General features: G+C 44.5%; 1 protein-coding gene and 9 non-coding genes across 10 annotated transcripts in view; 9 read left to right on the top strand and 1 right to left on the bottom strand.

The window, feature by feature from the left end:
* Positions 1-993: 993 nt before the first annotated feature.
* Positions 994-1,075, top strand: trnas-gcu (transfer RNA serine (anticodon GCU)). Its single transcript has one exon. It is a non-coding gene; the product is annotated as a tRNA-Ser (tRNA).
* Positions 1,076-1,197: 122 nt separating this feature from the next.
* Positions 1,198-1,279, top strand: trnas-gcu (transfer RNA serine (anticodon GCU)). The gene has a single exon. It is a non-coding gene; the product is annotated as a tRNA-Ser (tRNA).
* Positions 1,280-1,401: 122 nt separating this feature from the next.
* On the top strand, positions 1,402-1,483 carry trnas-gcu (transfer RNA serine (anticodon GCU)). The gene has a single exon. It is a non-coding gene; the product is annotated as a tRNA-Ser (tRNA).
* A 798-nt stretch (positions 1,484-2,281) lies between these two features.
* trnas-gcu (transfer RNA serine (anticodon GCU)) lies at positions 2,282-2,363 on the top strand. The gene has a single exon. It is a non-coding gene; the product is annotated as a tRNA-Ser (tRNA).
* A 776-nt stretch (positions 2,364-3,139) lies between these two features.
* On the top strand, positions 3,140-3,221 carry trnas-gcu (transfer RNA serine (anticodon GCU)). Its single transcript has one exon. It is a non-coding gene; the product is annotated as a tRNA-Ser (tRNA).
* Positions 3,222-3,352: 131 nt separating this feature from the next.
* Positions 3,353-3,434, top strand: trnas-gcu (transfer RNA serine (anticodon GCU)). Its single transcript has one exon. It is a non-coding gene; the product is annotated as a tRNA-Ser (tRNA).
* Positions 3,435-4,232: 798 nt separating this feature from the next.
* Positions 4,233-4,314, top strand: trnas-gcu (transfer RNA serine (anticodon GCU)). The gene has a single exon. It is a non-coding gene; the product is annotated as a tRNA-Ser (tRNA).
* A 1,002-nt stretch (positions 4,315-5,316) lies between these two features.
* trnas-gcu (transfer RNA serine (anticodon GCU)) lies at positions 5,317-5,398 on the top strand. The gene has a single exon. It is a non-coding gene; the product is annotated as a tRNA-Ser (tRNA).
* A 2,939-nt stretch (positions 5,399-8,337) lies between these two features.
* Positions 8,338-8,419, top strand: trnas-gcu (transfer RNA serine (anticodon GCU)). Its single transcript has one exon. It is a non-coding gene; the product is annotated as a tRNA-Ser (tRNA).
* Positions 8,420-14,568: 6,149 nt separating this feature from the next.
* Positions 14,569-23,098, bottom strand: part of LOC130432294 (uncharacterized) — a 28,468-nt gene continuing 19,938 nt past the window's right edge. The window contains exons 13-14 of the transcript XR_008908454.1: positions 15,189-15,471; positions 14,569-15,104 (exon numbers count right to left, since the gene is read on the bottom strand). The gene's annotated coding sequence lies outside the window, so the exon portion shown is untranslated. The remainder of the gene's footprint in view (positions 15,105-15,188; positions 15,472-23,098) is intronic.

Raw genomic sequence — 23,098 nt, 5'->3', positions numbered from 1 at the left:
AACCCTGATGATTATTTGAGATGGTTTGAAAATGTAATATTGAAGAGGTTTCAAACCCCTGGATTGAAGCGTCAAATGGCAGCACTGTGCGTGCTCTCGGATTCTCTCAAAAAGACGAGGAGGCCGAGTGGTTAAGGCGATGGACTGCTAATCCATTGTGCTCTGCACGCGTGGGTTCGAATCCCATCCTCGTCGTTAGTTGCTTTGACTGAGTTGTCTGTTCAGGATGGAAGTTTCTGCTCGATTGGCTCGATCATGTTTGAATGGTGCCTTAGTCAAATTTTGAAAGGCTGTAATCATCTCATCGTTTGGCCTCTTTACCTGCAAAGATGTCCTCCTAACCCTTTGTGGTGTTTGCACTGCAGCTATGAATCCCATCCTCGTCGTTTGGTACTTAAAAACAGGTGTCTGTCGAAAACACTAGCTAGTCCACGATTGTCTTACCGTCCACGTGTTCAACATCCCTTTACAATCAACGGCAGATATCCTCAAATCTTTTCCTGGACGACCATTACCCTGCTCAGTTTAGCTCCAACTCTAATCAAACCAACTCAAGCAAGCTAATCAAGGTCTTCAGGATCACTAGAAAGGTCAGGGTAGGAGCTAAACTCTGCGGGTCTTGCCACTTCAGAAAAAGATTAAAGGGATACCCCTATCTATAACGTTAGGTTGATCGCTTTGTCATGGATGAGAAAGGCTTTAAACTTTGACATCCTAACACCACTAGCAGTCAAATCGATTAAAAGTTTTCTATCTTGAACTTGTCAAGAAGTTGTCATTTTGGAGATGCAGAATATCTAAAGGTAGCCAAGTCATTGCACATTTAAAAGTTTATCTAACTGTGCATGCACGGACTAAAATGTCCTCCTTGGGATATGGCAACCCTGATGATTATTTGAGATGGTTTGAAAATGTAATATTGAAGAGGTTTCAAACCCCTGGATTTAAGCGTCAAATGGCAGCACTGTGCGTGCTCTCGGATTCTCTCAAAAAGACGAGGTGGCCGAGTGGTTAAGGTGATGGACTGCTAATCCATTGTGCTCTGCACGCGTGGGTTCGAATCCCATCCTCGTCGTTAGTTGCTTTGTCAGAGTTGTCTGTTCAGGATGGAAGTGTCTGCTCGATCATGTTTGAATGGTGCCTTAGTCAAGTTATGAAAGGCTGTAATCATCTCATCGTTTAGCCTCTTTAAAAAAAGACGAGGTGGCCGAGTGGTTAAGGCGATGGACTGCTAATCCATTGTGCTCTGCACGCGTGGGTTCGAATCCCATCCTCGTCGTTAGTTGCTTTGACTGAGTTGTCTGTTCAGGTTGGAAGTTTCTGCTCGATCATGTTTGAATGGTGCCTTAGTCAAGTTATGAAAGGCTGTAATCATCTCATCGTTTAGCCTCTTTAAAAAAAGACGAGGTGGCCGAGTGGTTAAGGCGATGGACTGCTAATCCATTGTGCTCTGCACGCGTGGGTTCGAATCCCATCCTCGTCGTTAGTTGCTTTGTCAGAGTTGTCTGTTCAGGATGGAAGTGTCTGCTCGATTGGCTCGATCATGTTCGAATGGTGCCTTAGTCAAGTTTTGAAAGGCTGTAATCATCTCATCGTTTGGCCTCTTTACCTGCAAAGATGTCCTCCTAACCCTTTGTGGTGTTTGCACTGCAGCTATGAATCCCATCCTCGTCGTTTGGTACTTAAAAACAGGTGTCTGTCGAAAACACTTGCTAGTCCACGATTGTCTTACCGTCCACGTGTTCAACATCCCTTTACAATCAACGGCAGATATCCTCAAATCTATTCCTGGACGACCATTACCCTGCTCAGTTTAGCTCCAACTCTAATCAAACCAACTCAAGCAAGCTAATCAAGGTCTTCAGGATCACTAGAAAGGTCAGGGTAGGAGCTAAACTCTGCGGGTCTTGCCACTTCAGAAAAAGATTAAAGGGATACCCCTATCTATTACGTTAGGTTGATCGCTTTGTCATGGATGAGAAAGGCTTTAAACTTTGACATCCTAACACCACTAGCAGTCAAATCGATTAAAAGTTTTCTATCTTAAACTTATCAAGAAGTTGTCATTTTGGAGATGCAGAATATCTAAAGGTAGCCAAGTCATTGCACATTTAAAAGTTTATCTAACTGTGCATGCACGGACTAAAATGTCCTCCTTGGGATATGGCAACCCTGATGATTATTTGAGATGGTTTGAAAATGTAATATTGAAGAGGTTTCAAACCCCTGGATTTAAGCGTCAAATGGCAGCACTGTGCGTGCTCTCAGATTCTCTCAAAAAGACGAGGTGGCCGAGTGGTTAAGGCGATGGACTGCTAATCCATTGTGCTCTGCACGCGTGGGTTCGAATCCCATCCTCGTCGTTAGTTGCTTTGACTGAGTTGTCTGTTCAGGATGGAAGTTTCTGCTCGATTGGCTCGATCATGTTTGAATGGTGCCTTAGTCAAATTTTGAAAGGCTGTAATCATCTCAAAGATGTCCTCCTAACCCTTTGTGGTGTTTGCACTGCAGCTATGAATCCCATCCTCGTCGTTTGGTACTTAAAAACAGGTGTCTGTCGAAAACACTAGCTAGTCCACGATTGTCTTACCGTCCACGTGTTCAACATCCCTTTACAATCAACGGCAGATATCCTCAAATCTTTTCCTGGACGACCATTACCCTGCTCAGTTTAGCTCCAACTCTAATCAAACCAACTCAAGCAAGCTAATCAAGGTCTTCAGGATCACTAGAAAGGTCAGGGTAGGAGCTAAACTCTGCGGGTCTTGCCACTTCAGAAAAAGATTAAAGGGATACCCCTATCTATAACGTTAGGTTGATCGCTTTGTCATGGATGAGAAAGGCTTTAAACTTTGACATCCTAACACCACTAGCAGTCAAATCGATTAAAAGTTTTCTATCTTGAACTTGTCAAGAAGTTGTCATTTTGGAGATGCAGAATATCTAAAGGTAGCCAAGTCATTGCACATTTAAAAGTTTATCTAACTGTGCATGCACGGACTAAAATGTCCTCCTTGGGATATGGCAACCCTGATGATTATTTGAGATGGTTTGAAAATGTAATATTGAAGAGGTTTCAAACCCCTGGATTTAAGCGTCAAATGGCAGCACTGTGCGTGCTCTCGGATTCTCTCAAAAAGACGAGGTGGCCGAGTGGTTAAGGCGATGGACTGCTAATCCATTGTGCTCTGCACGCGTGGGTTCGAATCCCATCCTCGTCGTTAGTTGCTTTGACTGAGTTGTCTGTTCAGGATGGAAGTTTCTGCTCGATTGGCTCGATCATGTTTGAATGGTGCCTTAGTCAAATTTTGAAAGGCTGTAATCATCTCATCGTTTAGCCTCTTTAAAAAAAGACGAGGTGGCCGAGTGGTTAAGGCGATGGACTGCTAATCCATTGTGCTCTGCACGCGTGGGTTCGAATCCCATCCTCGTCGTTAGTTGCTTTGTCAGAGTTGTCTGTTCAGGATGGAAGTGTCTGCTCGATTGGCTCGATCATGTTCGAATGGTGCCTTAGTCAAGTTTTGAAAGGCTGTAATCATCTCATCGTTTGGCCTCTTTACCTGCAAAGATGTCCTCCTAACCCTTTGTGGTGTTTGCACTGCAGCTATGAATCCCATCCTCGTCGTTTGGTACTTAAAAACAGGTGTCTGTCGAAAACACTTGCTAGTCCACGATTGTCTTACCGTCCACGTGTTCAACATCCCTTTACAATCAACGGCAGATATCCTCAAATCTTTTCCTGGACGACCATTACCCTGCTCAGTTTAGCTCCAACTCTAATCAAACCAACTCAAGCAAGCTAATCAAGGTCTTCAGGATCACTAGAAAGGTCAGGGTAGGAGCTAAACTCTGCGGGTCTTGCCACTTCAGAAAAAGATTAAAGGGATACCCCTATCTATTACGTTAGGTTGATCGCTTTGTCATGGATGAGAAAGGCTTTAAACTTTGACATCCTAACACCACTAGCAGTCAAATCGATTAAAAGTTTTCTATCTTAAACTTGTCAAGAAGTTGTCATTTTGGAGATGCAGAATATCTAAAGGTAGCCAAGTCATTGCACATTTAAAAGTTTATCTAACTGTGCATGCACGGACTAAAATGTCCTCCTTGGGATATGGCAACCCTGATGATTATTTGAGATGGTTTGAAAATGTAATATTGAAGAGGTTTCAAACCCCTGGATTTAAGCGTCAAATGGCAGCACTGTGCGTGCTCTCGGATTCTCTCAAAAAGACGAGGTGGCCGAGTGGTTAAGGCGATGGACTGCTAATCCATTGTGCTCTGCACGCGTGGGTTCGAATCCCATCCTCGTCGTTAGTTGTTTTGTCAGAGTTGTCTGTTCAAGATGGAAGTGTCTGCTCGATTGGCTCGATCATGTTCGAATGGTGCCTTAGTCAAGTTTTGAAAGGCTGTAATCATCTCATCGTTTGGCCTCTTTACCTGCAAAGATGTCCTCCTAACCCTTTGTGGTGTTTGCACTGCAGCTATGAATCCCATCCTCGTCGTTTGGTACTTAAAAACAGGTGTCTGTCGAAAACACTTGCTAGTCCACGATTGTCTTACCGTCCACGTGTTCAACATCCCTTTACAATCAACGGCAGATATCCTCAAATCTTTTCCTGGACGACCATTACCCTGCTCAGTTTAGCTCCAACTCTAATCAAACCAACTCAAGCAAGCTAATCAAGGTCTTCAGGATCACTAGAAAGGTCAGGGTAGGAGCTAAACTCTGCGGGTCTTGCCACTTCAGAAAAAGATTAAAGGGATACCCCTATCTATAACGTTAGGTTGATCGCTTTGTCATGGATGAGAAAGGCTTTAAACTTTGACATCCTAACACCACTAGCAGTCAAATCGATTAAAAGTTTTCTATCTTGAACTTGTCAAGAAGTTGTCATTTTGGAGATGCAGAATATCTAAAGGTAGCCAAGTCATTGCACATTTCAAAGTTTATCTAACTGTGCATGCACGGACTAAAATGTCCTCCTTGGGATATGGCAACCCTGATGATTATTTGAGATGGTTTGAAAATGTAATATTGAAGAGGTTTCAAACCCCTGGATTTAAGCGTCAAATGGCAGCACTGTGCGTGCTCTCGGATTCTCTCAAAAAGACGAGGTGGCCGAGTGGTTAAGGCGATGGACTGCTAATCCATTGTGCTCTGCATGCGTGGGTTCGTATCCCATCCTCGTCGTTAGTTGCTTTGACTGAGTTGTCTGTTCAGGTTGGAAGTTTCTGCTCGATCATGTTTGAATGGTGCCTTAGTCAAGTTATGAAAGGCTGTAATCATCTCATCGTTTAGCCTCTTTAAAAAAAGACGAGGTGGCCGAGTGGTTAAGGCGATGGACTGCTAATCCATTGTGCTCTGCACGCGTGGGTTCGAATCCCATCCTCGTCGTTAGTTGCTTTGACTGAGTTGTCTGTTCAGGATTGAAGTTTCTGCTCGATTGGCTTGATCATGTTTGAATGGTGCCTTAGTCAAATTGTGAAAGGCTGTAATCATCTCATCGTTTCGCCTCTTTAAAAAAAGACGAGGTTGTCGAGTGGTTAAGGCGATGGACTGCTAATCCATTGTTCTCTGCACGCGTGGGTTCGAATCCCATCCTCGTCGTTAGTTGCTTTGTCAGAGTTGTCTGTTCAGGATGGAAGTGTCTGCTCGATTGGCTCGATCATGTTCGAATGGTGCCTTAGTCAAGTTTTGAAAGGCTGTAATCATCTCATCGTTTGGCCTCTTTAAAAAAAGACGAGGTGGCCGAGTGGTTAATGGGAATGGACTGCTAATCTATTGTGCTCTGCACGCGTGGGTTCGAATCCCATCCTTGTCGTTAGTTGCTTAGACTGAGTTGTCTGTTCAGGATGGAAGTTTCTGCTCGATCATGTTCGGGTGGTGCCTTAGTCAAGTTTTGAAAGGCTGTAATCATCTCATCGTTTTGCCTCTTTAAAAAAAGACGAGGTGGCCGAATGGTTAAGGCGATGGACTGCTAATCCATTGTGCTCTGCACCCGTGGGTTCGAATCCCATCCTTGTCGTTAGGTGCTTTGTCAGAGTTGTCTGTTCAGGATGGAAGTGTCTGCTCGATTGGCTCGATCATGTTCGAATGGTGCCTTAGTCAAGTTTTGAAAGGCTGTAATCATCTCATCGTTTGGCCTCTTTACCTGCAAAGATGTCCTCCTAACCCTTTGTGGTGTTTGCACTGCAGCTATGAATCCCATCCTCGTCGTTTGGTACTTAAAAACAGGTGTCTGTCGAAAACACTAGCTAGTCCACGATTGTCTTACCGTCCACGTATTCAACATCCCTTTACAATCAACGGCAGATATCCTCAAATCTTTTCCTGGACGACCATTATCCTGCTCAGTTTAGCTCCAACTCTAATCAAACCAACTCAAGCAAGCTAATCAAGGTCTTCAGGATCACTAGAAATGTCAGGGTAGAAGCTAAACTCTGCGGGTGCTGCCACTTCAGAAAAAGATTAAAGGGATACCCCTATCTATAACGTTAGGTTGATCGCTTTGTCATGGATGAGAAAGGCTTTAAACTTTGACATCCTAACACCACTAGCAGTCAAATCGATTAAAAGTTTTCTATCTTGAACTTGTCAAGAAGTTGTCATTTTGGAGATGCAGAATATCTAAAGGTAGCCAAGTCATTGCACATTTAAAAGTTTATCTAACTGTGCATGCACGGACTAAAATGTCCTCCTTGGGATATGGCAACCCTGATGATTATTTGAGATGGTTTGAAAATGTAATTTTGAAGAGGTTTCAAACCCCTGGATTTCAGCATCAAATGGCAGCACTGTGCGTGCTCTCGGATTCTCTCAAAAAGACGAGGTGGCCGAGTGGTTAAGGCGATGGACTGCTAATCTATTGTGCTCTGCACGCGTAGGTCCGAATCCCATCCTCGTCGTTAGTTGCTTTGACCGAGTTGTCTGTTCAGGATGGAAGGATTGGCTCGATCATGTTCGAATGGTGCCTTAGTCAAGTTTTGAAAGGCTGTAATCATCTCATCGTTTGGCCTCTTTAAAAAAAGACGAGGTGGCCGAGTGGTTAAAGCGATGGACTGCTAATCTATTGTGCTCTGCACGGGTGGCTTCGAATCCCATCCTCGTCGTTAGTTGCTTTGACCGAGTTGTCTGTTCAGGATGGAAGTTTCTTCTCGATTGTCTCGATCATGTTCGAATGGTCCCTTAGTCAAGTTTTGAAAGGCTGTAATCATCTCATCGTTTGGCCTCTTTAAAAAAAGACGAGGTGGCCGAGTGGTTAAGGCGATGGACTGCTAATCCATTGTGCTCTGCACGCGTGGGTTCGAATCCCGACCTCGTCGTTAGTTGCTTTGACCGAGTCGTCTGTTCAGGATGGAAGTTTCTTCTCGATTGGCTCGATAATGTTCGAATGGTCCCTTAGTCAAGTTTTGAACGACTGTAATCATCTCATCGTTTGGCCTCTTTAAAAAAAGACGAGGTGGCCGAGTGGTTAAGGGAATGGACTGCTAATCCATTGTGCTCTGCACGCGTGGGTTCAAATCCCATCCTTGTCGTTAGTTGCTTTGTCAGAGTTGTCTGTTCAGGATGGAAGTTTCTTCTCGATTGGCTCGATCATGTTCGACTGGTCCCATAGTCAAGTTTTGAAAGGCTGTAATCATCTCATCGTTTGGCCTCTTTACCTGCAAAGATGTCCTCCTAACCCTTTGTGGTGTTTGCACTGCAGCTATGATTCCCATCCTCGTCGTTTGGTACTTTATCACAAGTGTCTGTCGAAAACACCAGCTTGTCCACGATTGGCTTACCACCCACGTGTTCAATATTCCTTTACAATCAACGGCAGATATCCTCAAATCTTTTCCTGGACGACTAATACCCTGCACAGCTTAGCTTCAACTCTAATCAAACCAACTCAAGCAAGCTAATCAAGGTCTTCAGGATCACAAGAAAGGTCAGGGTAGGAGCTAAACTCTGCCGAGTCTTGCCACTTCAGAAAAAGACTAAAGGGATACCCCTATCTATAACGTTAGGTTGATCGCTTTGTCATGGATGAGAAAGGCTTTAAACTTTGACATCCTAACACCACTAGCAGTCAAATCGATTAAAAGTTTTCTATCTTGAACTTGTCAAGAAGTTGTCATTTTGGAGATGCAGAATATCTGAAGGTAGCCAAGTCATTGCACATTTAAAAATGTATCTAACTGTGCATGCACGGACTAAAATGTCCTCCTTGGGATATGGCAACCCTGATGATTATTTGAGATGGTTTGAAAATGCAATATTGAAGAGGTTTCAAACCCCTGGATTTAAGCGTCAAATTGCAGCACTGTGCGTGCTCTCGGATTCCTCAAAAAGACGAGGTGGCCGAGTGGTTAAGGCGATGGACTGCTAATCCATTGTGCTCTGCTCGCGTGGGTTCGAATCCCATCCTCGTCGTTAGTTGCTTTGACAGAGTTGTCTGTTCAGGATGGAAGTTTCTTCACGGTTTGCTCGATCATGTTCGAATGGTCCCTTAGTCATGTTTTGAAAGGCTGTAATCATCTCATCGTTTGGCCTCTTTACCCGCAAAGATGTCCTGCTAACCCTTTGTGGTGTTTGGGCTGCAGCTTTGAATCCCATCCTCGTCGTTTGGTACTTTATCACAGGTGTCTGTCGAAAACACCAGCTAGTCCACGATTGGCTTACCGCCCACGTGTTCAATATTCCTTTACAATCAACGGCAGATATCCTCAAATCTTTTCCTGGATGGCAAATACCCTGCACAGTTTAGCTCCAACTCTAATCAAACCCACTCAAGCAAGCTAATCAAGGTCTTCAGGATCACTAGAAAGGTCCGGGTAGGAGCTAAACTCTGCCGGGTCTTGCAACTTCAGAAAAAGATTAAAGGGATACCCCTATCTATAACGTTAGGTTGATCGCTTTGTCATGGATGAGAAAGGCTTTAAACTTTGACATCCTAACACCACTAGCAGTCAAATCGATTAAAAGTTTTGTATCCTGAACTTGTCAAGAAGTTGTCATTTTGGAGATGCAGAATATCAAAAGTTAGCCAAGTCATTGCACATTTAAAAGTCACTTTATCTGTGCATGCACAGACTGAATTGTCCTCTTTGGAATATGGCATCCCTGATGATTATTTGAGATGGTTTGAAAATGTAATATTGAAGATATTTCGAAGCTAACCCATGGATTTAAGCGTCAAATGGCAGCACAGAGCTAGCTCTTGGACTCTATTGAAAAGAAGAGGTGGCCGAGTGGGTAAGGCGATGGGCTGCTAATCCTTTGTGCTCTGCTCGCGTGGGGTCAAATCCCATCCTCGTGGTTAGCTGCGTTAACAGATAATACTGTTCAGGTTGCAAGTTTGTTCACGGTTGTCTTAATCAGGTGCGATCGATTACTTTTTTTATTCTTTGCTGTAATCATCTCATCGTTTAGCCTCTTGACATGTAAAAATTTCCTGTTAATCATTTGTGGTGTGTGCGCTGCAGTTTTGATTCCCATCATCATCGTTTGTTACTTTAACACCGGTGTCTGTCGAAAACACCAGCTAATCCACGATTGGATAGCCGCCCACATGTTCAATGTTCCTTTTACAATCACAGCATATATTCTCAAATCTTTCCCTAGAGGGCCAATACCATGCACAGTATTGCTCTAACTCCAATCAAACCCACCCAAGCAAGCTAATCAAGGTCTTCTGGATCACTTGAAAGGTCAGGGTAGGAGCTAAACTCTGCCGGGTCTTGGCACTCCAGAAAAAGATTTAAGGGAAACCCTTATCTATAACATTAGGTTTTTCACTTTGTCATGGATGAGAAAGGCTTAAAGCTTTGACATCCTACAACCCATAGCAGTCAAACGATTAAATGTTTGTTATCTTGAACTTGTCAAGAAGTTGTCATTTTGGAAATGCAGAATATCAAAAGGTAGCCAAGTCATTGCACATTTAAAAGTCTCTTTAACTGTGCATGCATGGACTAGTACGTCCTCCTTGGAATATGGCACCCCTGATGATTATTTGAGATGGTTTGAAAATGCTATTTAGAAGAAAATCAATGTAATGAAAGAAAACAAAACAAAACAAATCAAAGTGAGACAATGAATTATTCACATCAGTTACACTTGGAAGGAGAGGGCCAGTTCAAAGTTAGATTTTTTTGTAAATCCACTGCACAGACCGATGGGCAAATAAGAACATAATATGACAACGTCAGTACAGTGCTAACGATTCGAACTGTACGCAATGGTTCAGTTATTTGGACACATTTAAATGCATGAAAGGTCGTAAACCACAAAAACCACAGAGAGATGGCACACTTTGTACATCCCAGATGTATTTTTTCCCCTGTTTTTCATTTGGGAATTCACTATTTCGTTTTTGTTTAATGAGGGAGTATCCGTGTTATTAAAGGGGTCATTTGATGTGGCTAATACGAATAGTATGTTTGCTTTAAATGTAATACAATGTGTATACCGTAATTTCCGGACTATTGAGCGCACCTGAATATAAGCCGCACCCACTGAATTTTAAAAAAAATATTATATTGAACATAAATAAGCCGCACATGTCTATAAGCCGCAGGTGCCTACCGGTACATTGAAACAAATGAACTTTACACAGGCTTTAACGAAACACGGCTTGTAACAAAAATAAATGGTCTTTAACGAAACACGGCTTGTAACAAAAATAAATTGGCTTTAACCAAAACCGGCTTGTCACAAAAAAATATAAAAATTAGCAGTAAACAGTAGCCTACCACGAAAGTTATTGGTCACTATCTTCCTCCTCCTGTGCACTGAAACCACTGAAGTCATCTCCTTCGGTGTCGGAGTTGAATATCCTCAGAATTGCTTCATCCGATATTGGATCGTTTTCATTGTCGCTCTCGTCACTTTCATCCGGAGGCAAATCCCCCGCTGAGCCCTCTTCAACACGCAGCAGCCCAGCCTTTCGAAACCCGCTGATTATAGTGGATTTTTTGACAATGCTCCACGCTGTCAGGATCCACTGGCAGACTTGACCATAAGTTGCTCTTCGCATGCGGCCCGTTTTAGTGAAGGATTTCTCCCCACTTGTCATCCAAGCCTCCCACTGAACACGGAGCGCCACCTTAAATGCACGATTTACACTGATGTCGAGTGGCTGCAAATACTTTGTTGTGCCTCCAGGAATCACAGCTGGAATTGAGTTTGTCCTCTTGATGGCTTCTTTCACCGAATCTGTTATGTGGGCCCTCATGCTGTCCAAAACGAGCAATGCCTTGTTCCTGTGAAAGAATCCTCCCGGTCGCTTGCCGTAACACTCCGTATGCCATTCATGCATTAGGCTTTCCGTCATCCATCCTTTCTTGTTGACTTTCACAACAATTCCTCTCGGGAATTTTTCTTTCGGCATCGTCGTGCGTTTAAAAATCACCATCGGTGGAAGCTTTTCTCCCGATGCCGTGCAGCTCAGAACACAGGTGAAATGCGTTTTTTCATGCCCAGTTGTTTTCAGTGTGACGGATGATTCGCCTTTCCTGTTGACAGTCCGAGTGAGAGGCAGGTCAAACGTCAGAGGAACCTCGTCCATATTTATGATGTCGTGCGGGCCGATGGAATGCTCCGCTATCTTTGCATCAGTGAATTTGCGGAAGTTTGAAACTTTTTCCTCGTAGTCGGGAGGGAGCTGCTGACATAGACTCGTCCGTACCCTGATGGACAGGCCTTTACGTCTCATAAATCTGAGACACCACGATGGTCCACCTCTAAAATCCTCAAACTTCATTGCGGTGGCGATTGTTTTGGCTTTCAGTCGGATCTGCACAGTTGAAACACCTCGGCCGTCTGCTCTCTGTGTGTTGACCCAGTCTTCGAGCTCATTTTCTAGTTCGGGCCATCTGCTTTTCTTTCCTCTGAAAGCTTTAGTTGTCTTTTTGCACTGAGTCAATTCCTCACGCTGCCGTTTCCAACGTCTTATCATCGACTCATTAAGACCAAGCTCCCGTGCAGCAGCTCTATTTCCTTTTCCAACAGCCAGATCAATCGCTTTCAACTTGAAAGCTGCATCATATGCATTTCTCCGTGTCTTTGCCATGATGAGGGTGACAAAATGACTACCCGAAATCAGAATGACGGGAAGTTTGAGCGCGCTCGATTTAATCTAAATAGTAAACAAAAAAGTTGTTTGATCTTAACCCGTTCGGCAATTTCATTTGTCTAATGAAAGCTTCATTCCGCCCAAAAACTGAGCACGTCACAGAATGTTTAAAAAAAAAAAAAAATTGAAAGCGGGAAAAATCCTTATATTAGCCGCATCATTGTTTAAGCCGCGAGGTTCAAAGCGTGGGAAAAAAGTTGCGGCTTATAGTCCGGAAATTACGGTACACGATTTAAGATTAAACAACGCTGTATTTTCCTGATATTTTACAAAGTTCATCGCTCTGAAAAGCAAGGTGTGCTTTGATTGGCCAGTTCACTAGTTGGTAGTAATTGGTCGAATACTGCATGTAAATGTAAAACCTCTTACATTTTCGGAACATCAGGGTTCCAAAACTACTGACAGGTGATAAAATGACATTGCTGCACCGCCGACAGTACAATGTCATTTACAAGATTTACTTGCGTTTAGATTTGGGTCGTTTTAGTCAAATCCAGTTATGAACTGACAGAGATTCTCCGGGGTGTGGTTGGACTAGGCATTTCAGGTAGGTCTGGGTGAGCATTCGCTTCTAGACAAAATACATCTTTTGTACCAACACTTGAATTTTTAGCAATTTTACATGTTTAATACATGCATGGGCAACTTATAACACACCAAAAACCAATAAAAACACATATTTCCGGCGAATCACCCCTTTATGCTTAGTTTTCCAAGCGGCTGCCACTTTAGTTGCATCCTTTGTTATTCCTCAAGATCTCTCTCGGCCAGCTTGGATCTGAGGTCAAAAATGGCGTTGGATGAGTACATTCTAATGTGGCAGAGCAGTGGGAGATGGAGTAAAGCAAATTTCTGATGAAAAGGATCGACTACGTCACCCTGGGATTCACCCCAGGGAACAATACACATCCTCACTATTACTTGAAGGGCACAGGTTGGGTTCTACTAAGATAAAAGAGCAAGAGACGTGGGTACAAGAATATAAAGTTAATATACTCATCCATTAAATAAAAACATGAGCATTAAAGAGCATAAAAATTGGACCTTATTAGGACATGAATAAGCCAATAGATATAAAAGTCATTCTGTTGTAGGTTGCGTAGACAATGTTCAGAAAGATTTACAAAATAAACAAAAATAAGCAAAGTGTGATCGGAGTAGTCGTGACTGCAGCCGATTTACCGACGGCATATTTTCTTTTGTAACAGTCACTACAAAGCTAGGCAGAATGACAGGTCAGCCAGTCTGTTAATGGTGAGTCTGTGTCTCATTTGTGTGCCATATTACAGTTTTTACAATCATTTTGGCACTAATTTCAGAACCTTGAAGCCATTTTTCAAAACTCTGGATACAAAACTCACAACCAATGATCAAAATGTACATTTTTCAAATCTCTTAACAGTTTTTTCAATTGCTTGGATACAAAACACATGAAACTAAGATCATTTGTTCATTTAAAAAAAATCACCGGTTCAATATGACACAACTTAACATCAAAGTATTACTATTTCAAAATGCAACTCACACATTACATCTGAGTTGAGTGTGTATTCATTTCATTACAAAGAGAAAACTATCAATTGATTTAACTGCTTAAAATAATAAGTAACTGTTGCATTACTCTTGAAGCAAAGCTTTTATAGAAGTTGATGAACAATTGAGTCCATGTTTAGATTCTGACAGTTTCAGGATAGATCATTTGACACCAATTACCACAGAATATGACCCAGATGGACTGCATTATCTATGGAAGTCATATTTCATTCTTTATCAGATATAGTTTCTATGGGCCCATGTACCTCTTTTACAGAAAACATTTTCATATTCAACATAAGTGTATGCAAGATGTCACTTTTACGTAATTGCTTTTGTGGTTTTACTGTAATGAGTTAGAGCAATGACTACTCATTACTGCTGATTGATTTCACATATATAAGTAAGATGGTATCTTACAGTTTTTCTCGATTGCTTAAACACATTTGCCCACTCTGACATCACATTTTCAAAACAGTTAACACACAAGATAAAACTGAAGCTCAATGGCCAAAATGACTCATTTTGTTAGCAAAATGCTCTAACACTCACAAAACATTAAAAACATGCAACAGAAGCAAATATTTCCATCAAACACCACAACTTGTGGTCAGATGTATTTATTCTTTCAATCAATCATTACACGATGGACAACAAAATACAGCCATCAATATGACATATGATACTTCACAAACTCAAATGGAAACTGGAAAAAAAGGCTACCAAAGGAAACTTATGGGTGGAAATACCTTTAAAAAAATATATATATATAAATTTTATCTTTCACATTTAGTCCATTCGTTCTTGACGATTATGCCACAGGTTCTCATCAACATCGCATTGAATGTTTTCCCTTGCAATGCACCGAGGGAAATACCTCCTTGCATGGCGTATCCATCCCTGGCAGTCCTCTGCACCCACTGCCAGGCAACCAGCATTCATTGCCTCCAGGAGGGGCATCTGCTCATATGGCTGGTGATCATACACCTTCCACCTCCAAGCAGAGAAGAACTCCTTGATTGGGTTCAGAAAAGGCGAGTATGCAGGGAGGAATTGCATCATGATACGAGGCTGTGCTGCAAACCATTCATTCACAAGGCGAGAGTGGTGGAAAGCAACATTGTCCCAAATTATGACATAAAGACTCATGCCAGGCCTCAACAGCCCTCTCTCTTCGGGTGGAATCAATATGTCTTTCAATGCATCAAGAAATGTGATGAGGCGTTCTGTATTGTATGGGCCAATAGTTGGCATGTGGCAAAGGACCCCATCATTGGAGATGGCAGCACACATGGTGATATTGGCACCCCTCTGACCTGGCACTGTGACAGTGGCCCTCTCCCCAATGATGTTCCTCCCGCGTCGTCTCACTTTACAGAGGTTGAAGCCGGCTTCATCCACAAAAATGAATTTGTGATGTGCCCCTTCAGCTTCAAACTCCATTATTCTCTAACAAAAATAGCAAATTCATAAAGCAAATTATTCCAGTCGCATGTAACTATGTAAGAAGGTATTACAATAAAAAATCTGTACCTGCACATACTGGAATCGTGCCTCCTTTACGATGTCAGAGTTTCTTTCAAATGGAACTCTGTACAGCTGCTTCATTCTGACATGGTTTCGTTTAAGGACTCGATCTATAGTTGCCAAACTCACACGGTTTATATTTCTAAACGCTCCCTGATCTGCAATTACTGCTGCCTGGATTTCACGCAGTCTGATTGCATTGTTTGCCACTACCATATCTACAATGGCAGACTCCTGTTCAATATCAAATATCCTTCCTCTGCCACCAGTGTGTGGTAATGTGTGGATTCTATAAAGTAAAAGCAAAAAGCATGTCAAAATTGACTTTACTGTATGACATTCACATAAATGGGATGGATAAAACATCTGCATTACTGTAGACACGGTTTGTTCTGCTAACAGGGCAATGCAGTAAAGCTGAAATACACAGTGGTATACATTACAGTAACACTGTGAATTACCTGTTCTCATTCCGAAAAAGCCTGACAATAGATGCCACAGTGCTCAGAGTCAGAATGGGCTGGACACTTTGTCCAGCCTCTCTAAAGGACAAGCCATGATTGATGACATGGTCAATAATTGTTGCCCGAATTTCATTTGAAACTTGAGCTCGATTTTGTCCTCTTGCTGCCGCAGCTCCTCCACCACACACACAAGCTCCTCTTCCTCGGGCCCCTCTGCCATGGCCTCTTACTCTCCTTCCGTGCCTATGGCCTCTTTGATCCATGCTTGCAAATAGCAATACATAGGTGGCATCTTTTGTAGAGGGATGAGGATTGAAGAGTTGTGCAAACAAGTTTCACACAGGTGCATTGGAGATTCATAATTATGCAAGTAACTTCTATCAGCTGTGAATAGATGTTTTCCTTTTGTTCAACACAGTGAATCAAGTGGAGTTTGGGATCTTTCAATGAGATCTGTCGTGACTGTTTTGACAAAGGGTGTGAAAAATGTGTGAAACAAATGAAAAAGTGTTAAGGCATTTGAAAGAGAAGACTTCTGCTGTGCTAAGAATGTGATGATGAAGATCAAGTGGATCGCAGTTTCACTGAGCGTGTCTTATCAAATGAGTATAACTGTAGTAGCCTACTCAACATAGTGAGGACATGGAGCCAAAAGTGGAAGGTGAAAGGCTAGGATTCCATGGTGGTGAAAGGAATAGAAGGGGACAACCACCCGTTTTGAGAGGTGGCTCGGGCTTAGTCATAGAGGAGGGCTTAGGCCTCACCAGAGAGGTCACCTGGGGCCTCGTTTGAGAGGTGTGGGTGAACGTGGTAGAGGACAAGACTGCAGACCTAGACACCGGCAGCAACAGCAAAGGGTGTCGAATGAAATCAGAGCTATGGTAGTATACTACGTCATAAATCATGGCATGACAATGAGTGCAGCAGCTACAATGTTTCAACCAAACCTCAGAAGATCATCTGTGGCCTCAATCATCAGAACTTTCCGCAATGAAACCAGGGAAAGTCTTCAGAATCCACTAAACTTTACGCTACTTGAAACTGTTACAGTGAAGTAGTGTGTACAGCATGGTAGTGTGTACCACAGAGTATAATGTGCTTTCTGTAAATTTGTTCTTACTGTGACTTTCTCCCTGCAGAATAGAGACTAGGCCAAATAAGGGAGGCAGAAGCAAAATTCTGACTGACCAAAAAGAGCAGGCTGTGGTCAATATGGTTCGGGTCAGAAATGATATTTGCCTTAGAGTAATTCGGCAGCACATCTTGGACAATAACGACATATTCAGCCATAAGTTTGCTGACTATTGTGCAGCTATATCAGAAGATGGAGTGGTTGGACACAGACCTCGTGTTGGGTCATATAATGCAGCTCTCCTTGATGAGCTAAATCAGGTCTGTAGAGCTGATGGTGTGACCTACGTAATAGCTTGGGATAATGTTCAGTTTCATCATGCTCGGATGGTACAAGCATGGTTTCAGGCCCATCCACAATTTCTCACCCTGTATTTACCTCCATACTCCCCTTTCCTTAATCCAATTGAGGAGTTTTTCTCCACATGGAGGTGGAAGGTCTATGATAGGAACCCTCACTAACAAGTCACTCTTCTCCAGGCGATGGATGATGCATGCAATGACATCACAGCGGAACAGTGTTAGGCCTGGATTCACCATGCCAGAAGATTTTTTCCAAGATATTTAGCGAATGAAAACATCCATTGTGATGTAGATGAGAACCTGTGGCCAAATCCACAAGACCGGGTTGATGGAAACGTAGATGCATAGTGCAGACAGGAACACTTCAGTTTACAGCAAACTGTATTTTTTATTTATTTATTCCAAGTTGATCATTTGGAAAGCGTATGTTGTGATTTAGTTCATCAATAAATTACAGATTACAGTATTTCAATGATACCTGTCAGCAGGCAGACACGGGACATGGAGATCAGTACTATGACAAGGGAGTTTATTGAAATACCAAAACAGAATATGGGAACAGCACACACTGGGTAGACAAGGGGCTTGGGCTATGAGAGTCTATGAGACTTATCTGATGTAGGAGTAGATTGTTAAGTCCACTGGAGCAGACCGGAAACAGGAGAGCCAGGAGCCGACGGCACACAAAGTCCTTGGTGAATCCTCAGGAGACAATGTGGTAGGGTATAATCTCGTACTAGGTTTGAGACCAGACAGTGAGTGAACCGGGGAAGTGTGACTTTATGGTGTGTGGTTGGTGATTGGTGGCAGGTGTGTGATCAGTACTCAGGTGAGTGAGATCTGTTGATTGCAGTGGGTGAAGCTGGTGGAGTCGGTGTTGGCCCTCCTCCAGGGGCGGCTCCTGACGCCCGCTAACGGGGGCGGCCTCGGCCTCTGGGTGCAGGACGATCTGGATGAGCTCTGTGAAAGTCCGTCAGTAAAGAAGGGTCGAGGATGTCATCTCGTTGAACCCAGGATCTTTCTTCAGGCCCATATCCTTCCCAGTCTATCAGGTACTCGAGTCGGCCGCCCCGTCGCCTGGAATCCAGAATGGCCTCCACCAAGTAGATTAGGGTTTCCTCCATCACCTCTGGAGGAGGAGTTATGGGTGGCGCCTCTTGTTCTGTGGAGGATGGAGACACGGGTTTTAGGAGTGAGACATGAAATGAAGGGTGAATGCGGTACCTCGGGGGAAGCTGGAGCCGGTAGGTGACGTCATTTATCTGCTTCTCGATGGGGAAGGGACCTATGTAGCGGGGACTCAGCTTACGGCAGGGTTGACGGAGATGCATATACCGAGTGGAAAGCCAGACTCGATCCCCTGGATGATAGACCGGGGTAGGGAATCGTCGGGCATCTGCAAACTGCTTGTGTTTCCGTACAGCATGCTGCAGGTGGATATGGAGTCCCACACTCTCGCTCGCTCTAAACCAGTGGTCAATAGCTGGCACTTCCGATGGTTCCTCAGTCCAGGGGAACAATGGGGGTTTGTAACCGAGTACACACTGGAATGGGGTGAGACCCGTGGTGTTCTGTTTTAGGGAGTTCTGTGCGTACTCTGCCCACGGAAGAAAGCGGTTCCAGCTGGTTTGATTGTCGTGACAGTAGGTCCTCAGATATCTCCCCATCTCCTGTATCTTCCGCTCAGTCTGGCCGTTGGTTCGAGGGTGATAACCAGAAGAGAGCTTGACTGCTACTTGGAGGAATTTGAAGAAGGCCTTCCACACACGATTTCTTCCGGGATCCCAAAGTTGCGGATTACATGTTGGAAAAGGGCGTCAGCAGTTTCTAGAGCGGTAGGTAGACCCCGCAAGGGAATGAGCCTGCAGGCCTTGGAGAAACGGTCCACGGTTACAAGTATGCAGGTGAAACCGTCTGATTTGGGTAAGTCTGTGACAAAATCGACCCAGATGTGGGACCAGGGTCTACGTGGAATAGGAAGGGGTACCAGTTTGCCAGCAGGAAGTAGACATGGTGTGCGGGAGATGGCGCAAACTGAGCATCCTTCCACGAATTGGGAGACATCCCTGGCCATACTGAGCCACCAGTAACGAGCCTGGAGGAACGAGAGGGTACGCTGGCTGCCTGGGTGTCCAGAGCCCGGGGAAGCATGCGCTGAGCCCAGAAGGTCCCTACTTAGGTTGGTTGGAACGTAAACCTTGCCCTCAGAGCCTCCCGGCGGAGCGGGTTCGGTAACTGTGGCAGTCTGTATTTGGTCATTCAGGTCCCATTGGATCGGGCTGACAAGTATGGCTGGAGGGAGGATGGGTTCTGGTGTGGGGGGTTCCTCGGGAGCATGGATTCTGGAAAGGGAATCTGCTTTTATGTTCTTGTCTCTGGGCCTATAGGTGATGGTGAAGTGGAAACGGGTGAAGAAGAGAGCCCTTCGGGCTTGGCGCGGGTTCAGTCTCTTGGCAGTACAAAGGTATTCCAGGTTCAAATGGTCGGTGATGACAGAGAAAGGGTGATTAGCTCCCTCCAGCCAATGCCTCCACTCATCCAGTGCTAACTTTATCGCTAGCAGCTCCCGGTTGCCGATGTCATAATTATTTTCCGCCAGGGACAGCTTCTTGGAGAAGGCACAAGGATGGAGCTGAGGAGGATCTCCGTGGCGTTGGGATAGCACCGCTCCCGCGCCGGTAGTAGAGGAGTCTACTTCCACTACGAAGGGGAGATCTGGGTTTGGATGAGTGAGCACGGGAGCAGTGACGAAGGCTCTCTTTAACTCTTCGAATGCAGCTCGAGCTTCGGGGTTCCAAGACAGCGACTTGGGTTTACGACGGAGCAGGGAGGTGAGAGGACATGAAACTGAAGCTCTTAATGAATCTGCGATAGAAGTTCGAAAACCCCATGAAACGTTGAAGTTCCTTTACTCTTTGAGGAAGTGGCCAGTTTTGGATGGCTTGGATCTTTCCCTGGTCCATATGAATGCCCTCTGCGCTGATGATGTACCCGAGGAACTGGACCGTGGGGCGATGGAACTCACACTTCTCAAGCTTCAGATAGAGCTGATGTTTCCTGAGCTGTTGGAGGACCTGTATGACGTAGTGGCGATGTTCAGCCAAGTCTCGGGAGTAAATGAGGATATCATCTATGTAGACGATCACGAAGCGATGGAGATACTCCTGGAATATTTCGTTCATGAAGCCCTGGAAGACGGCTGGGGCATTGGACAGTCCGTAAGGCATCACCAGGTATTCGTAGTGGCCCGAAGGGGTGATGAACGCCGTCTTCCATTCGTCCCCCTCACGGATTCGAACGAGGTTGTAGGCACACCGCAGATCCAGTATGGTGAAAATGTGAGCACCACGGAGTTCCTCAAGGGCAGCAGGGACCAAGGGAAGAGGATAGGGGACAGTTTGGCTGTTGAGGGTCCGGTAGTCGATGCAGGGCCGCAAGCCACCATCCTTTTTATCCACGAAGAAGAAGCTTGAGGCCACGGGTGAGGTAGAAGATCGAATGAAGTTCTGGCATAGAGCCTCTTCGATGTAATCCTCTAATGCCTTGCGCTCTGGGATGGACAGAGGATACACACGTCCCTTAGGCGGCGTAGCTTCAGGCAGCAGGTCAATGGCACAGTCCCATGGCCGATGAGGTGGTAGGAGGGTGGCTGCCTGTTTGCTGAAAACATCCTGGAACTCCACATAGTCAGATGGCATGTGGAGATCTGACGGTGGATCAGGACTCTCCACACGGGTGGAGTGTACTTGGACGGAGAAGTGACTAACCGGAGGTTTGGGAACCGAGGAGATACACTGTCGAAGGCAGGTTGGACTCCACCGCAGAATCTCGCTGGACTCCCATCTGACTTCCGGAGAGTGTTGGGCGAGCCATGGGCGTCCCAGGATGACGTCTACGTTGGGTCCCTCCAACACCAGGAAGGAGATCTGTTCTCTGTGCAAGCAACCGATACTTAGGGTGATGGGTGGTGATTGATATTTTACTCTGCCTCGTCCAGGCGGCTTTCCCTGGATGGTTTCTACCTTTAATTCTGCATGAGGTACTAACCGTAACTCCAGTCGTTTTAATAACGACAGGGAGATGAAGTTGCCTGAGGAGCCCAAGTCGAGGAGTGCCCGTCCTGAAACAACCGAATGGGGAGTGAGTAATTGAATTTCTAGAAGGGTTAACTTAGAAATGGCAGGAGAACCGGGAATGGTACTCACTACAAGATGTGGCGGGCAAATAGGGCATGCCTTGATCTGGTGCCCAGAGGCCCCGCAATACAGACACCAACCCTGGGTCATACGAAGTGCTCGTTCCTGGGGAGAGAGTCTGTGGGTATAAACATGCATGGGCTCAGGAACTGAAGGATAGGCTTTGGGTGAGAACGGTGAGCGAGGTGATTCGTCTAGTTGGCATGCGGTGAGTAACTGAGCAATTTTCACAGTTTTCTGCATGAAGTTCTCAAGCCCCATGCTGTTATCGTAGATGACTACCCTTTTACGGAGTTGGGAATTCAAACCTTGGCGATAAGCTCTCATCAGTGCAGCCTCATTCCATCCGCTAGCAGCCGCTAGCGTGCGGAAATGTAGAGTGTAGTCACTCGCCGAAGAATTTCCTTGACGTAGGCGGAAGAGCTGGTCGGAGACAACCAGGTCCCCGGTACTGAGACCGAACACCTCCTGGAAGTTGGAAAAAGAGTTAATCAGGGGGGATAGTGAGCTCCAAAGGGTTTGAGCCCAGAGCAACGCTCTTCCAGAGAGGAGGGAAATGAGAAATGCCACTTTAGCTCGTTCGGTGGTAAAATTTTGCAAGTGCATCTCGATGTATTGGGAAACTTGAAGCAGAAAACCACTACATCCTGCCGCCTCACCCGAATAGCTGGGGGGAAGGCCCATGGGACTGCCAGAGGCAGATTGTTGGTGAGGATCCGGAGACAAAGCTGCACGTATGGAATATCCGTAGGGGAAGCAGATTGCTCCATCTCCAGATGGTTTTATGGTCTGGTCTTCTGTCAGCAGGCAGACACGGGACACGGAGATCAGTACTATGACAAGGGAGTTTATTGAAATACCAAAACAGAATATGGGAACAGCACACACTGGGTAGACAAGGGGCTTGAGCTATGAGAGTCTATGAGTCTTATCTGATGTAGGAGTAGTTTGTTAAGTCCACTGGAGCAGACGGGAAACAGGAGAGCCAGGAGCCGAATGCGCACACACAAAGGTAGAGTGGAGTCCAAAGCCCTTGGTGAATCCTCAGCAGACAATGTGTTAGGGTATAAGCTCGTAGTAGGTTTGAGACCAGACACTGAGTGAACCGGGGAAGTGTGACTTTATGGTGTGTGGTTGGTGATTGGTGGCAGGTGTCTGATCCGTACTAAGGTGAGTGAGATCTGTTGATTGCAGTGGGTGAAGCTGGTGGAGTCTGTGTTGGCTCTCTGACAATACCACTGTGTCTGTACTATTCTCTCTAGTCTACAGTAAATTAATGAAACCTGAATCACATGTTTTTGTAAAACTATATTTAATGACTGTACTAACAAATACACAGTGAAACTATGGGTATCTTGTGTATGGGTGATCTAAAGTAATGTTCCCATGCTATTTCATAATAAATTAGTATTTTGAAACAATCCTTCTGCAAATGCAAGGTCTCTTTAAAGATATGAACGCAATATTCAAAGTTTTGAACACTGGACAGCCTGTGTTACAAATAATGACTGTTTTGAGTTTTGTGTCTAGAATTTTGAAAAATGACACGAAGGTTCTGTTATTAGTGCAAAAACGATTGTAAAAAACTGAAAAAAACAATATAACTGCATAGTTAGATGAATAGGTCCTGACTTAATGCTACTTTTATCTGTATCTTACTAATACAAGGCCTTTTAATGACATTCTACTGAAGTAAGCCAACATTCTTACAAATTCTGTTTCAAATATAATAAATCTTCTTTTCAATTTGGTCCTTCCTTATTTCACGATTCATAAATACTTTACATTCCTATGGAGCAAAAATAGGGTCAAATATCTTTGC

The sequence above is a fragment of the Triplophysa dalaica genome, chromosome 12 (genome assembly GCF_015846415.1).
Source record: "Triplophysa dalaica isolate WHDGS20190420 chromosome 12, ASM1584641v1, whole genome shotgun sequence".
Taxonomy (NCBI): Eukaryota; Metazoa; Chordata; class Actinopteri; order Cypriniformes; family Nemacheilidae; genus Triplophysa; species Triplophysa dalaica.
Note: the sequence above shows the minus strand (reverse complement) of the source record. Positions and strands in the feature narration are given on the sequence as shown.